The 14868-nt window shown below is 40.9% G+C and overlaps 1 protein-coding gene and 1 long non-coding RNA gene across 7 annotated transcripts in view; one reads left to right on the forward strand and one right to left on the reverse strand.

Annotated features, from left to right (window-relative positions):
- Nucleotides 1–7609: 7609 nt before the first annotated feature.
- rnf19a (ring finger protein 19A, RBR E3 ubiquitin protein ligase) overlaps nt 7610–14868 on the forward strand; it is a 59435-nt gene continuing 52176 nt past the window's right edge. For 2 of the 6 annotated variants that reach the window (XM_008119477.3, XM_062980133.1), the window contains exon 1: nt 14188–14341. The gene's annotated coding sequence lies outside the window, so the exon portion shown is untranslated. Of the gene's footprint in view, nt 7662–8508; nt 8756–14187; nt 14342–14382; nt 14592–14868 lie in introns of those variants that run through there. The other 4 variants (XM_062980132.1, XM_008119478.3, XM_008119479.3 and 1 more) reach the window with 4 other exon arrangements.
- On the reverse strand, nt 10575–14249 carry LOC107983405 (uncharacterized). The gene is made up of 2 exons (XR_001730843.2): nt 14110–14249; nt 10575–10679 (listed from the first exon to the last, which is right to left on the reverse strand). It is a non-coding gene; the product is annotated as an uncharacterized LOC107983405 (long non-coding RNA).

The following is a 14868-nucleotide window of genomic DNA, read 5'->3' on the forward strand; positions in this document are numbered from 1 at the left end:
CAACAAGGCCCTGTCAGGTTCAGAAGCCTCCCGTGTAGGAGGAGGCCTGATCACAGGCTTGTTGACACTGGGTGCTTACCCAGGGATTGTAGCTCAAGCAAACCGTAGAAGTGTTCTAGGCCTGACTTGCCGCCTTGAAAAGTCCATAAATGCCACTGGTAAAATTTTCCGGGAAATCCAGTCTGAAGTAGAAGAAATCAGCCAGATGGCCCTACAGCATAAGTTGGCCCTTGACTACCTACTGGCGGCCAGAGGGGGGTTATGCGCCATGGTTAGAGGACGTTGTGTAGTGAAATTTCATAACTTGAATAATACTATTGAAGATGACATCGAGTCATTACAAAAGTTAATTTACAATAATGTCCAGGAGATAGAAGGTTGGTCTCCCTTCTCCTGGGTGACTAGCTGGTTACCCTCAATAGAATGGTTGAAGAACATATTGTTGGTAGGGATTTTAGGATTGTTCATTGTTCTCATAGTTATGTGTTGCACTCCAATAATGATGCAAATGTGTACTAGGTGTGTCACACAATCTTTACCTGAAAAAAAGATAGCCATACTCCAAGCCAAGCGGGATTGGATGGAACCATAATGCTTTGCTTCAGCTTTTGTACATGCGCTTCGCAAAAAGAAAATGGGGGAGTGAGGCGGGGGGGGTTAAGGAACCCCAGGAAATACCATATATGGGCAGAGATGGCGACAGCTAGCGACCCGGGTGCATAAACTCACAGAAACATGTGACTTCTGGGAAATCATGTGTTTCTGAAGAAATGAAAGCTATAGATAAACAAACAGAGCATGCGTACGCAGGCGCTCTGAAAGATTTGTGAGCACGGCACAAAAAGGGTGCAGCCGGCCTGCTGGTCAGCACAGATTGGGCAGCGTCACAACTCTAAGCCAATGAATTTGCTTGTGGGCGGGCATAACCCGAACCCTGTAGTGTGTATAAATGTTCACTCAGCATGTCACTGGGCGGTTCCCCTGGAGAAGCACTTACTTTGTGCTAGGGGGACCCCTAGTGGCCATTAGCGAAATAAAACTGCTTTCTGGGAAATTCCTTCAGTTGTCCGTCTTCAAAATTCCTCCACTGCGCCAACAAGAACCGTAGCACGAAGGTTCCGCTACAGTACTATGAACTCATTCTACAGGCCCTTCTACACTGCCATATAATCCAGAATATCAAGGCAGATAATCCACATTATCTGCTTTGAATTGTATTATCTATATCTACCCTGCCAGATAATCCACTTCAAAAGCAGATGATCTGGATTTTATATAGCTGTGTAGAAGGGGCCTACCTTACTCTGCTGTATATGTAGACCAGGTTATTTCAGTGGAGAAAAGTTTAATTTAAGCATTCTTTGCTTTCCTTTCTTAAAGACAGCACATTTCCCCAACACCTTTGTTGTCACTTTCACTATGTGAAAAGTGTTTTAATGAAGGTGAGAGGTTGCCATTTGATGGAGGCTAAATCCATTAACAAAGCCTATTTTTATAAGGTTTCCTGTTTTCTCCTCGTGAATAACTGCTTTTTTTCTCATTTTCACATTCCATATGAGGAAAGCAACATTAAAGTGATTAGGGACGAGGAACTTTTACAACCACAATGTGATTAGAGCAAAAGAAAGCAAAAGAGAAACCAGAATGGATTTAATAAGATGGTGCAAATTGTGCAGCCAGGAGCAAATGCCATCCCCAATGGTAGATTTTTTAAAATAACATAGAATAATTATCATGTTCAAGAAGAGTGCCCTTAACACTCCCATGTAAGTAAATAGATGCAACAACATGCTTATTAATCTAAAAGCCAAAACTGGCTAATAATTACTTTAATATTCCTTTGTGGTTTGGGAAAACGATAGTAATATTTTGCCTAAAAACATATTTGTCTTCTTTCTTGAACAGTATTCTTCACATTATTTAGTTATTTGAAATGAATGAAAATGAAAAAGCTACATAGGTGTGGCCTAAAGACTGGATGATGTGGAGGTTTGCAGAAGGAAAATTTCCATGCAATAGTGAATGTCTGGGAACTGCATTGTTACAGATGTTTGTGGCCCTTTCTCACAGCTGTATAAATCCATATTGGATTATATGGCAGTGTGGACCTAGATAATCCAGTTCAAAGAAGATATTGTGGGTTGCTTGCCTTGGTATTCTGGGTTACGAGGGTTGAATGAAAAGTAATGCCTCCACCTTCGTAACTCCTCAACAGATGACAGTACTGGTATGCGGCAGGTACTGGGTTGTTCAGTAGACTCTTCTTTACAATTCCATTTTGTGGGAAGCTTTAGCATTGAATGGTTGTGTTGTTAAAGTTAGAAGTATGGAACCCTGTGCAGACGGTTGGTCAATGCGACTTAAGCAACGTGCAGTCATTGAATTCTTGACAGCAGAAGGTGTCACTCCAAAGGAGATTCATCAGAGAATGCAAGCTGTTTATGGTGATTGTGTTGATGTGAGTACTGTGTGTCGTTGGGCAAGTAAGTTTAAAGATGTTGAGGTGGAAACATCTGACTTGCGTGACAAACAAAGAGTTGGATGTCCTGTGACAGCAACCACCGAGTTTCACAAGCAAAAGGTTGACAGATGGATTCAGGACTATCATCATATCACTCAGAGAGAAATTTCAAGCATAATCGGCATTTCACAAGAACGTGTGGGTCACATTATTGCTTTGCTTGGCTATCAGAAAATCTGTGCACAATGGGTACTATGAGATGCAGGTTGCGGAAACAGAGTGTTGACTTCTTCTGTGATGGCTTCAGAAAACTTGTTCATTGTTGGCAGAAATGTATCCAATTGTCTGGTGATTATGTGGAAAAGTGAATAGTGGTAGTTAAGGAGCACGTTCTAAGTATTATTTCTGCGTTTGTTTTATTAAAATATTCCCATCCAAACCCAAGTAACAAAGTTGGAGGCATTACTTTTCATTCAACCTTCGTATATGGCTGTGTGGAAGTGCCTTCTGTTGAATTCTGAGATTTGTAGTTGAAGGCATTAGATAATTCTGATTGAACTACAAATCCCAGTATTCTATAGGATGGAGTAATGGCCATTTAAGTGGAATCTAACTGCTGTAACTATATAGTGTAAATTAACTCACTGAGTGTAGGGCTGAATTGATGTTAGCAGGTTTTCATGGGGGGCACACATTCATGACATGGGCTGACAATTATGGAGAAGATATTAACAACTTTGAGTGCTATCTAAATACCATATGAAAGTACTGTTTTCAGTTAACCTTACTTTGTAAAATTAACACATTATGCACAATCATAAATTACATGATGCATGGATTTCTGTTTTATGAAAGGCCCACACTCCAAACTACATGGTTTGGGGGAAGCAATATCAAAGGAAAATATTTTCAACCCTCATAATAAGGAGCACCTGCCAGCCCTATAAGACACAAGGTTCTGAGCCTCAAACAAGGAACTTATCTTATTAGTTATTTTACGTACTAGTGTATTATTTCAGGAAGATTACTTATTAGTATGTTAGTGTTATTTTAGGAAGAGTACAAATCAGGAACACTTTGCAATTCTAATCTGAATATAGACTGTGCTATAATAAAATCCTCACAATGTAGCTCTTCAAAGTCATCTATCTTCATAATAGGGGCAGATTTGTGAGGCAAGCTAAGCTGATAATGTGAAACTAGCCCAAAACATCCTCTGGTAAACATTTGGCTCAGCAGGGATTTGAACCTGGGTCCCACTCCAGTTCCTGCATTTATCATTATGCTGCACTAAAAACAGTAATGTGTACATTGCTGTATAGCGACCACAGCTACCCTGATTATGCTCTACTGTAATAATAATTGTATCAGTGTGTGTGTGTGTTGCACTTTGAAGAGTAAAGACCACTGTTTTGCCCTGTGTTGCTCTTTTAACAGTAAAGTAATACTGAGTGTAAAACTGCTTCAAAGAACAACTGAGTTCGTGTTGCTCAAAAGAAATGTTTACTAAATGTATATATTCCAAAATAGGGAGATAATATTTGAAGTGAAACCATCATTCAATGACACCATACTAACGAGAAAGTATGTAAACTTTTGAGTTGCATAGAAAATATTAGGTAGATGGTAATCCTTCAGCTGCCTTTCCAAAGTTCTTAAGAAATGCAAAGGGTAGTAATTATTTTAGGAAGAATGCATAAAACAGATTAATCACAATGCATATGATCGATCATCCTAGCACTTAAGATGTTTTTAAGTCTGGCTAGCCTTCCTTTGTGAGGAAGATTGCAAGTTGATGGACCATAAGGACTGGTGGATGATTCCTTAATGAAAAGCAATAGCTAGAAGGTGGTTGCTGGATACAGATATATTTTTTAGAAATAAACATCACATTTTGTAGGAGGGGAAGAAAGAGAAGTAACAAAAGAAGCAATTGGGGGGGGGGGAGTGCAATGGGAAACAGCTGAGCTGTTTTCCGGAAGGCAGGGCACTTGGCAGAGTACAAAGGGCATCTTTTAGGGATCTTGTGTGTGGTGATGGAGTTGTATATTTGGCAGGAATATGCATGCTATGTCCCAACTTGTATATTTTGTAAACATACTATATTCCTAATATGCCACTAATATGTTCTGTTCTCTCCTTCTAAGGAAGCCAAAGTAAATTAGTGTTGGCTTCACAACTTCTTATGGAAAGAAAAGGGAAAGGACCAGTTTAAAATATGAAAAGTAGGAAATGCTATATATAGTTATCAGTTGATTTGTATTAAAGTTGCTGTATATGCCAACATTGTGCAGTGGTTTAAATTGGACTAGGACTCTGGAAAACCTGGTTCAAATCCTTACTCAGTCATTAAAATCCACTGGGTGACCCTCTGCAAGCTACAGTCTCAAAGGAAGGCAATGGTAAAACCACTCTGAAGAACCCTGGCCAAGAAAATCCAAGGATAGCTTCATATGAAGTTGGGAACGGCTCAAAGACACGTCACCAACAATAAACATGCTTAAGACTGATGTAGTGCTTGCACCTACATGTTAATCAAATTTCCTTTGAGCATCCCTGTTCCAAGTGCACAGCAAAATAGATTGATGGTTTCACATACATGAATTATCCTTGGATTCTTCAACATTTCTTCCTGTTATATCTTCACACAGAACAATAGATGAGGAAATGTAGACATACTTCTTTCAGGATCATTCAACTCTAGGGGCAAAGAGAAGTCAGAAAGGTGCATCCAAACTCTACACCCCAGAGATGTACTTATTTTGTTCTGCCGGTTTTCTACAGTTTACATTTGTGGATTTGAATGTAAAATTGATGCAGTTGGTGTTATAAAACAAGAGACCTCTACTGAGATGGGAAATGAGTCATTCACCAATTAACTATTTTAGATATGAGACAATAGCCAGAGTTATTGTTCTAATTTGAATTATTGTAAGATCAACACAAGACCTTAACATCACTGGCAAGGCTAATATGTATATCAGTATAGCTGCTGCAGTCATAAGTTGCCATATGTCTCAGGGAAATTCATAGATGTGGAGCATCAGTATCTAGCCACAAACATGAATATAAAGCTTAAATTCTGAGCTTTCATTGCAAACATCATCATATGATAGATTTATCATCAGTGTATTTCTTGCCACCCATTTACTAAGCAAGCATCCACACATTGCTTTTATTATGTAACTGTCCTGTTGTGCATACTTCATCACAAAGGAGTGCGAAGGGACAACCTCTCAAGTATGAATTTGTCAAGTTGTTTCAGTATTTACAGAAAGTCACAGTAGTCTAAAGAAGAAGTTTTCAGACAATGGAAGAAGGTTTGGGTAAGAACCTCATCACATGGAGGTCAAGAAGCTGGGGGACAGTGGGGGAAACCATGGGACAGCATAAGACTTCATCCCCTTACCATCAGTAGTCATAGGATTCTATCTCATGATATTTTTGTGCTGTTCCCAGCTTCCTCCCATGTCCTCCTCAGCTTCTTGTATGAGGAGTTGGGTGTAGCTACTCTTCTCTGCACTGCTGTAGAGCTGGAAATAGCCCTGGATCATTTGATGGGCTCCAGCGGACTTCGTGCCAGCAGCGCTGAGAAATGGAGAAATCCATCCATGTGATGACGCTGTTAATTGGAAAGTAGTAAGTTATATTCCCAGTTAGGTTTGAAGGCATTCTGCATAAGTTGGTTTGACATGTGTCATCAGTATGTCTCAAGGACCTTCTTCTTCCTTTCTTTGGCTAGAATGACAGGCAGTGCATAACTTAATCTTCTCAAAATTCCTTTGGATCACAATGTACCAAGACTCCAGATCCAATCTAGGGAAAAGGAAATGTAATCTCTCTCTCTGTCTCTGACACACACACATATCTGATCTTATCTCAAAATGTTGTTATGAAGGTTAAGAAAGAGGGCTAAATATTTCCCCAGTGCTCATTGGTAGAAAACTGGGATACAGATGTAAACAACAATAAAAATCTGACCAGCTCCATCATAAAATCTGAGGCACCGGCTCCCTCACCTGTGCCTGTTCCTATGCCTACAATATTTTGCAAAAAAATACAATTCTATCAGATGAGCTGGCTATTATCAGATCTAAACCAGGCTAGGAGGGAAATTCAAGCATTGTCCCCACTGTTACAATCGTATTTGTAATGGTTCTGTGTTTACAGTGAGACTAATGTGGAATTTCTCTCAATGCAAATAATATTTTCAAGGAAAGGAAATCCCTTAGGACAAGCACAGCGGGAAAAATAATAATTTATTTCTCCTGTCCATAATTACCATCCAGCTGATGCCACATGTAAAGAAAAATAAAGTCATGTTGATTTTATAGGGTGCACTCTAAGAATGGTTAAGTTTGGATCCAATTCATCAATTTTCTGTTTATGGTACAACTGTAAGTTTCAAAGCAGACTCTCTCAAAGGTCAGGGTGTGTGAATCAGTTAGTTCTATTTTCGTTTTCAATTTCGGATGCACCTGTTCTGTTTTCGGGAAGATTCTGGGAAATTAGGACGGGGCCATTCGGATTCATAATTTGGAATCCTGAGTTCTGTTTCCATTTCAGGAAGAATCTTCCTGAAAACAGAACTGAGGGGGAGGTTCCAACAAGAAAAGGGAATTGTGTCATTTTGCACACCCCTTAGATAGCTCTTGGAACCCCGGTGGCGAAGTGCGTTAAAGCGCTGAACTGCTGAACTTGCAGACCGAAAGGTCCCAGGTTCAAATCCCGGGAGCGGCTTGAGCGCCCGCTGTTAGCTCCTGCTCCTGCCAACCTAGCAGTTCGAAAACACGCAAATGTGAGTAGATCAATAGGTACCGCTCGGGCGGGAAGGTAACGGTGCTCCATGCAGTCATACCGGCCACATGACCTTGGAGGTGTCTACGGACAACGCTGGCTCTTCGGCTTAGAAATGGAGATGAGCACCAACCCCCAGAGTCAGACATGACTGGACTTAACGTTAGGGGAAACCTTTACCTTTTTTAAGATAGCTCTTTCTGCTCCTTGAGTGAAAGAGAGATGGAGAGGGAAAGAAAGAAAGACACAGAGAACCTTAGAATGGTAAAACTACAAGTTCCCTGCTAAACTCACTATAGAAACCTTTACAGTCATTACATCTCTTACTTCAGAGAGAAGGGAAATGGATAAGACCTGGACAAGTACTGAAGTTCTCCTGGATCCAACGTCCCTGCCAACAAAGGTGATTATGTATGTCAACCCCTATTTCATACCTGATTCTTTGACAATAAGCATTTAAAAATATGTGTCTTTATGTGTATTCAAGTCATCTGTCTACTTATTTATTCCCAGCATTTATATCCCACCCTTCTCACCTGAAGGGACTCAGGGTGGCTTACAATTGGCAAAATTAAATGCCTACACAAATTATAAATCAAAAACAGTACATACAATCAATTAAAAACTATTAAAATACAATAAAAATTGTCTTATGATGACCCATGAATTTCTACTTATGATTGATGACCCATGAATTTCATAGGGTTATCTTAGGCAAGGACTACTCAGAGATGGTGTTGCCAGTTTCTTCCTCTAAAATAGATTGTACACATGTTGTTTTAATTCACAATCTCTCATCCAAGGACTAACCAAGGCTAGCACTGGTCAGCTTCAAAAATCAGATCTGGTATTTTGCCCCATGTCTCTCCTTATTCATTTCATTTTTAAAGCAAAGCAACCCTATCTCCATGCATCAGATGGACTGAAGCCCATAAAAGCTTATGCTTAAATATATCAGTGTCAAAGAGTTTCATATTATTTTCTTAGGAAAAGAATCTTGAGATGGTTTTGCCAGTTCCATTCTCTGAAATATAACCCATAGTGTTTGGTATTATTGCTAGTTATTTGGTCCAACTAGGGCTGACTCTGCTTAACAACAGGCAGGATGCCTTTAGGGCAAGGGTGTCAAACCCTTTTTCATCGAGAGTCCATCAGCTTTATAGTTGTCTTCAAAGAGCAGCTGAATCCATGGATGGAGAATCAATGGCTACAAGGAGCCAACTATTTCTCTCTCTCTCTTTCTCTCTTAGGCGATCCCTCGTAATTCAAGGATGATGATCCGAGAGTGGCTTCTCAGTCTGTTGCAGCCTTCTTCCGCCTTCACAGCCGTTGTAACATGTACCATGTTATCCTCCGCCTGCTCCGCCGTTGAGGTCTTTGGGTCTTTGGATTGTTCTTGGTCTGCATCCTCCCCTGTGGCCACTCCTGGGAGTGTGTGACTCCCGTGGTTGTGCCCGCAGGTTCATTGGAACACGCAAGCCCCCTCACCACATCAAGGTGACAATCCATCGAGGGGAGATATATATATATATCATAGTTTTTACCCAGTTTGGATTCTCAGGTATCATTGAATGACAACTCCCATCACTTTTGATAATTTGCCATACAGACTGGGGACAATGGGAATTGCAACCCAACTGCACTTGAGGCTCTGAGGTTGGAGAAAGGGTTAAAGACCATTTAAAGTCAGAAATCATACCCATAAGCTTTGTATTTAAATTCAAACTCCACTATTCTTACTAATCAGAACAAAGTGCAGCCTTCCAGATGTTACGGTACCACAATCCCCATAAGCTCTATTAGAACTATACTAAATTTGGAACGTGTTATTCCCACTGGAAAATGCTCATCAGTATTTGTTTACTCTTCCATTGCATACAGCCATATCTGAATTGTTATCACACTGCAGTTTATGGACGTTTAAAGGTCACTAAACATAGTTTTCAGTCAGCTCATGCAGTTAATGCAACATGTGTAAGCATAGCATTTCATTCAACTTCAGAGTCCTAAGAAAAATGACAAGTTCAGTGATAGGATGGACATATCATTTTCTGTTCTTATGTAGCTGTTCTTTTAAAGGTCAATATTATTCACATTTCATCCCTCCCTTAAATAAATACTAATTTTCTTATACAAAAATACATTTGGATATGATTTCCTAGTAGTAGTAGCAGTACTATTGTACATTTTTGCATTCATTACACAAGTTTACACTTATGTCATTATGCTAATACAGAAATTACAAAAAGCAAGAGCCAAGCTGACTCTGTATTTATTTACTTACAACTAAGTCCTGCTTTAATAGGGCTAACTATCAAGTAAGAGTTCATTGAGTCAGCCTGTTAAGTGTCTTTTGTTAAATACTGTTCACAAATCAGATTGTGAGTAGGTAAGTGGAGTGAGAATTTAAATCTTTCATTCTCAGTACTGGAAATCCAGTTTTTAAGAGTGGGGATCTTCAACTCTGTATAAAGAGCATATATAATCAAAAGTAACAGGCGAAAACACTTTGGAAACTGAATGTACAATATGTGTGTGGGTGTGAAGTAGTATGTCGTTTTAAAATTGTATATAGCATACAAATGTTTTCAGACATATAGAGAAGCGTGTGAACAAATAATAAATACAAGTGGATGTTTTTTAAAAAACTAATTAAAATGTAAGTTTTGGGAGAATGTGGGTGTGAGGACGTGGTATACAGATGATGGCCTACTCAGTTTTCTATTAGTCTCACCCACATCTATGCCCATACTTGGAAAGAAAAATTAATCACAGTTGTGTGGGTGAGAAAGGGGGAAAAATAAAGATTTCAAAGGATCTGTCTTTGCTAATAGGTTAGGGATGATGAGCTAATATATGTAATTTTAAAAATACTTTCTGCACCTATGGGGGGAGGAGCCCTGGCCATACCCAGAAAAGGAGGGAGAGGCATTTATATGATTATACATGCAGTATAATGCAGTGATAATAGTTTTCCAGGGAAGTATTGTTTATTCAGAGCACAGGTAAATGCTAGAATGTTTGAATACTCCTACAATATTTTTAAAAATTAAACTAAAACCACTTTCCCTTACATTTAATCTAATACTCCAGGAAGATGGATTCAGCGCTACTCCCTGCCAAGTAAGCTTTTCCACTGTGTGTTTGTGTTTAGGATTGCCAGGTAAAATACAGGGCAGGGCTCATGTACCTGTAATAATTATGTAGAACTGGGAATTGCATCAGGTGTCGCTTGTCATGCAACCAACACTTACTGAAATTTCCTCTTTCCTGTTTCTCACAAATAGTACAGATGTATAGTACTTAACAAAGCATCTCACAAAGAAGCATCTTTTATAAAGTCTTTTTCTCTTCCTCCTCATGCTCTGTCTGGTTGGAAACCTTGATCAGCATCAGCTCTGGGGGGGATGTTGAAGGAGGACTGGAGAAACACAAAATTTTGGCATGAGGTTGGAACAGCATGTTTTACAGTAAATGACTGAATTAACAATGCTTGAGAGAAAGTAGGATTATATTCTAGATGGCCCTACTGTATTTTTGTGTGCTTGCCTACAACAGGCAAGGTAAACAGCAGTTGCCTACCATATTCCTTACTTACATGTGTAAACAGGAAGACCAAAGCAAAAGGGAAAAGCAGATCTGCCACACCAGTTTCCTACAAGTATGTTTTTTAAAAATATGGACACCAAATGGAGAATCATTAGATAAGTGAAAGCTGCTGAAAGAAAAGATGATCCCTGGATGCATTGTGAAAGTCTTAATGTGGTCTCCAGAATGTTCAACATAATTTTGTTCCCTTCTGCAAATAATACCTGACCTGACTGTCTGTGTATATTGTTATTTTTTGTGGCGTAGGAACCTTTCCATGCTATTTCTGCTTCTGGTACTTATGTTGTTGTTGTTGTTAAAGAAGTTCAGCAATGCCCAAGAACATATCTACTTTATTAATTGATGCATGCCCATATCATAACGGAAGGATAGGTGGGTATTAATCCAATGTACTAGTTGAATCTGCTGCATATAAAACCTTTGATTGGCAAGAGGGAGTTAAGGCCACAATGAGTATTTTTAATTAAACACAAATTGCATTTTAGACTGTTTTATTTCAGTTCATATCTATATTGGATCATGAAAGCATCTTCTCCCTGCCAAAGCTGTAACTTTGACATTTATGTACCCAGCACAAATTCATTAGCTGACTCTTGTTCCATTGCTAGGTATCTAAAGGAAATAATTTCTGCTTGTTCCTCAAAATATTAAATGTCTGAGTTTCCTTTCAACCTTAGACTGCAGTCCTAAACACAGTTATTTGAGAGTATTTTAATTCGTAAAACACATACTTTGGACTATACTGTTAATATTTATTTAAAAAGCACTAAATCCGTTTCTAAAACCTAATCCTAGGCAAGAATAAATCGTTACTGGATCCATTCTACTCAGAAGTAAGTTTTGTTGAGTCTTACAGGAGCCTTTCCTCAGATTTCCATTATAGGTGTAGTCCTATCAACAACTACTTGTCTTTATAGCCATTGAGAGCCATAATTGAGGGTGGAAAGTAGACTTTGAAACAAGACTTTAAAAATATTTGATATTGAACTGAATGCTTGAGAGTATTAAGAATGCTAGATGCAACTTTGAGAGAAATCATCCTTTTTACGCTACAGCACGTGACATATGAATAACCAGTATGGTGTATTGGCTTGAGTGTTGGACTATAACTCTGGAGACCAGGCTTTGGGCTTTGCCATGGAAACACACTGGGTGACCTTGGGCAAGTCACACTCTGTCAGCCTCAGAGAAAGGAAATGCCAACTTGCCTGAACACATCTTGAAAATAAAACCCATGATAGTTTTGTATTAGGGTTGCAATGAAGGCACACAACATTATGACCACATAGTATTCAGGAATCAGAATTCTCCAGACAGCAGAACTCAATACTGTATTCTTCCAAACAATGCATAATAGGCATTGGAATCTTATAGCACAATACTATTAAGAATAAGTTCACCTGGCCTTTATTGTTCTGTGTCTTCAAATCTTTGCCAATTTATAGTTACTGTAAGGCAAACCGGCCATTAAGTTGCTGTCGAAGGCTTTCATGGTCATAATCAGTGGGTTGCTGTGAGTTTTCCAGGCTGTATGGCCATGTTTCAGAAGCATTCTTTCCTGACGTTTCGCCTGCATCTATGGCAGGCATCCTCCGAGGTTTTGAGGTCTGTTGGAAACTAGGCAAGTGGGGTTTATAGATCTGTGGAATGTTCAGGGTGGGAGAAAGAACTCTTGTCTGTTTGAGGCAGGTGTAAGTGTTGCAATTGGCCACCTTGATTAGCACTGAATAGCCTTTCAGCTGCAAGGTTTAGCTACTTACTGCCTGGGGAAATCCTTAGTTGGGAGGTGTTATCTGACTGTTTCATGTCTGGAATTCCCGTTTTCAGAGTGTTGTTCTTTATTCACTGTCCTGATTTTAGAGTTTTTAAATACTGGGAGCCAGATTTTGTTCATTTTCATGGTTTCCTTCTTTCTGTTGAAATTGTCCACATGCTTGTGGATTTCAATGGCTTCTCTGTGTAGTCTGATATGGTAGTTGTTAGAATGGTCCAGCATTTCTGTGTTCTCAAATAACATGCTGTGTTCAGGTTGGTTCATCAAGTGCTCTGCTATGGCTGACTTGTTTGGTTGAGTTAGTCTGCAGTGCCTTTCATGTTCCTTGATTCATATTTGGGCAATGCTGCGTTTGGTGGCCCTATGTAGACTTGTCCACAGCTGCATGGTATATGGTAGACCCCTGCAGAAGTGAGTGGATCCCTTTTGTCCTTTGCTGAACGTAGCATTTGTTGGATTTTCTTAGAGGGTCTGTAGATAGTTTGTAGGTTTCTTCATCAGCTTCCCTAAGCAGTCAGTAGTTAGTTCTCTTGATGTATGGTAAGAACACTTTTCCTCTGGTTGGATCTTTGTCTTTACTCTCGTGGCTTGTTCTTGGCCTTGCAGTTCTTCCGATGTCCGTGATGGTGTATCCATTGGCCTGCAGAGCCCAGTTTAGGATAATATCATGATTTGTTCTTGGCCTTGCAACTCTTCCAATGTCTGTGGTGGTGTATCCATTGGCCTGTAGAGCCCAGTTTAGGGCAATAAATAATTCAGTCCCCTTGGAGGAGGTGGGGTTCGCAGATTCTTTTTGCACAGTCTGCCAGGGCTTTAATTGTGCTTCCTTTTTAACTTGGGAGTTTTTAAGTAGAGTTTCACTTATCCAAGCTCTAAACGGGCCGGCAGAACCTTGGATAAACGAATATCTTGGATAATAAGGAGGGATTAAGGAAAAGCCTATTAAACATCAAATTAGGTTATGATTTTACAAATTAAGCACCAAAATATGTTATACAACAAATTTGACAGAAAAAAAGTAGTTCAATACACAGTAATGTTATGTTGTAATTACTGTATTTACGGATTTCTGGGAGCTGTAGGCCAAAACACCTGGGGACCCACAGGTTGGAAAACCACTGATGTAGACTGAAGTGGCTGTCTCTATTCTAGGCCTGGGCAAACTTGGGCCCTCCAGGTGTTTTGGACTCCCAACTCCCACCATTCCTAACAGCCTACCGGCTGTTAGGAATGGTGGGAGTTGGGAGTCCAAAACACCTGGAGGGCCCAAGTTTGCCCAGGCCTAGAATAGAGTGCCAAAAAAGTACACAACAAAACAGTTAAGTTGGACTGCTCTCTCAGTGGAGTAGGCTCGCTGCCTCAGGGTCGCTTGGAGAGAAGAAACGCAACTTCTCCTTTGTGTAAAATGCCGGCTTGCTTCCCTCTCTCCTCCCTCCTCCTTCCTTCCTTCCCTCTCTTTTCCTCTCACCGGGTTCAACGCCCCGCCTCGCTCGCGTGAGCTCAGCAGCAGGAGGCCGAGAAGAAGAAGCAGCAGCAGCAGAGGAGGAAACCTCCTCCTCTTCCTCCTCCTAGTGGTGGTGGTGGTGCTTTGGCCAGGAAAGGCTTCGAAGCCCAGCCCTGCCCTGCTGCCTGGCTTCCTTCCTTCTCCTTCTCTCTCTCTCTCAGTGAGGCCTGCTGGTGAGGCGTCGACGGAGCCAAAGGTACTGACTGAGGCGGGTGGGCTGTTTGGCGGTTGAGGTCTGAGGGCCTGCTTTTTGTCTCTCGCAACGCCCGCTGCCTCGTCTCGGGACCTCCGAGGAGGGATGAGGCGGGGGCGTTGGCGGCTGGAGGGTGAAGTCATCGTGGCCATTGTCTCTCCCCCCTCCCGGCCTCCCTCCGCCCCGGCACAGGGCAGACCGCCGGCCGCCGAGAGGGAGCGGGCCCGCCTGCCTGCTTCGCCCAAGCCGCTGGGTAAATTGCCTCAGGCAGAACGAAAAGGACCCCCCTCTCCCCATTCCTTCTTTGTATTATTATTGGGGACGGGACGGGGGTGTTGGACGAGGAGGAACCGCCGCCTCCCCTTGGCTTTTGTGACGCCCAAATAAGTTTGTTGTCTCTATTTTGGGTGTTTCTGGTCAGAGCCAGGGCAACAGCGCAAACAACACAAAGCCCCCTCCCTGATCATGGTTCAGCTTGACTACTTTGCATTTGTTTATATGTATGTATGGCTTGGTTACCTCACACACAC

The sequence above is a fragment of the Anolis carolinensis genome, chromosome 4 (assembly GCF_035594765.1).
Source record: "Anolis carolinensis isolate JA03-04 chromosome 4, rAnoCar3.1.pri, whole genome shotgun sequence".
Lineage (NCBI taxonomy): Eukaryota > Metazoa > Chordata > Lepidosauria > Squamata > Dactyloidae > Anolis > Anolis carolinensis.